The sequence below is a fragment of the Lucilia cuprina genome, chromosome 2, assembly GCF_022045245.1.
Source record: "Lucilia cuprina isolate Lc7/37 chromosome 2, ASM2204524v1, whole genome shotgun sequence".
In the NCBI taxonomy this organism is placed as follows: domain Eukaryota; kingdom Metazoa; phylum Arthropoda; class Insecta; order Diptera; family Calliphoridae; genus Lucilia; species Lucilia cuprina.
In genome coordinates this window covers 15,435,015-15,437,588 of record NC_060950.1, presented here as the reverse complement: position 1 = coordinate 15,437,588, position 2,574 = coordinate 15,435,015, and positions in this window count along the sequence as shown.

Genomic DNA, 2,574 nt, shown 5'->3' with positions numbered 1-2,574 from the left:
TAACTAACTAACTAACTAACTAACTACCTAACTAACTAACTAACTAACTAACTAACTAACTAACTAACTAACTAACTAACTAACTAACTAACTAACAAACTAACAAACAATCTAACTAACTAACTAACTAACTATCTAACTATCTATCTATCTATCTATCTATCTATCTATCTATCTATCTATCTATCTATCTATCTATCTATCTATCTATCTATCTATCTATCTATCTATCTATCTATCTATCTATCTATCTATCTATCTATCTATCTATATATCTATCTATCTATATATCTATCTATCTATCTATCTATCTATCTATCTATCTATCTATCTATCTATCTATCTATCTGAGGCATTTATCCTGACAAATGCAAAACCATTCCACGCAACAAAAGCTGAACTAAAAATATGGGTGAGAACATAAGACTTCTTGGAATAATGAAACAGTGGGTAAAACCACGAAAATCCTATGGGTTGACCATGATGAGAGCAAGGCGAAAAATCTCATCAACATGAGCAAGTCTGAATTTAGTATAATAATACGTATTCTGAGTAGACACACATAATTAGGAGCACATTGGACAAAATTGGACGTGCGGATTCAGACGTATATAGAGCATGTGCAGAGGTCAGTGAAACACTGGAGCACTTTCTTTGCCACTGTCAGGCATTCCTCGAAGTTAGATCCAAATATCTTGGAAGTGATGTTATTCCGGAAATAACATTCCTGACTAACACTGATTGGAAGATTCCTAGGAATTACGTTCAGAAAACTGAGTTTCTGATCACTGAAAAATATTCCAAACATGCGGTCCCTACATTCATGTTTTTAGGTTCAATATTATAATAAAATCAAGAAGAACTATAAAGTACATACAAATCAACTTTTAATCCAACATCTATAACAATCTAAATTATTTATACTAAGTATAAAATTATATCATAGAAATTACAAGCGGAATGACAAACTTATTCTTCACACGAAAGTGAAGGGTATTAATAAAGACTTGATTTTATAGCTACAGCCATAATATTTAAAAATATTATGGGAAACCAACATATGGCAACACATGTTTTTCATGGTGAAAAGTGCACATATTTCTATGTTCTAAAACAGTTTAAAAATTAAGGCCTCGAAGAAAAAATATGTAACAGGAGTTAAAAATTTTATTGCGAGGGATTTGGCTCTCAGATGCGATAAAAAATTTTGTAAATACTTTTTTACGACCTCAATTGTTGATTTGAATTTTAGCTTCTGCTTCCTTAGTCAAGTATACTTTGGTCGGTTGTTGTTCTGTGTTTGCACAGTTTTTGCTGGGTTATATAAAGGGCAACAGAAAAAAAAACAAACAGAAAACCAGTAAAAAACAACTTATTTGATTTTGTTAAGACCACAATTTAAATTTATTGTCATTTTACTGTACTTTTCGTATTCGATTTCTTTTAACCATTCTTTGTGGCTGCATGCAAAAAATCACTTGTTTCTGCTTCAACGTTTTCCACTTTTTTTACTTATGTTTCATACAATTTACGATTACCACAATCAAGTAGTCTTATTACTTATAATGAAATATTGTTTGTTTAGCAATTTTTATTCGTTTGCACAGTTACACACACACACACATAATAACACATATATTCCGGAATTTTTATGAGGAAGCCGTACATTCCTTTTATATAGAATTTTTCTACAGAGTCTTCAGGTGAACTTAGTAATTTTCGGAACAGGTAACCGGTTAATTCAGATGAAAAGTCTTAATTTTAGAATATTTCTCTCTGTCTTCAACTTTGTACGTATAAATATATTGAAGATTTAAACCAAAGACATGTAAGAACTTATATAATGATATAATAGTTCGGTGCATTCACCACAAGCTGCAGGGATATAATATACATAAAACCATTTTGAAAATGTTGACATATACAAATATATACTCACACATTCTGTAACAAAATTTTTTATAGACTTAATAAAAACCAATAAAATGTGGTTGGTATCAAAACATGGTGCTGCTGCTGCTGCTGCTTTTGTATATTCTGTTTGTCGTAACTTATTTTATTGCCGAGATAATTGACCAATAGTATTAAAAAGACATATGGGACTTATTGTTTTGGGATTATAATATGTACATAGCAGCAGTAGTAATAATAAAATATTTTGTATTGTATAGTGATGATTTAAGCTCTAAAGAAATACATATATATGACATAGTATAAAAATACTCAAGTATGTATAAACTAAAATTTATAAATTTGGAATATGTATGTGTGAAGTCACATAAACTATGTATATATAATGTATGTTTGAGATTTACAGGGATTTATCTCATGAGAATGTATTAGATTTTAAATATGATTAAAGGTGTTAGAAATAGAAGGGAAAAGTTAAGCAATGAATACAAAAATGAATATGTTTAATTCTAGATCATATCTAATTCAGTTCAGTTCAATTCAAGTTCAATTTTTGTTCAGTTCTAGTTCAATTCTAGATCAGTTCTAGTTCAGTTCTAGTTCAGTTCTAGTTCAGTTCTAGTTCAGTTCTAGTTCAGTTCTAGTTCAGTTCTAGTTCAGTTC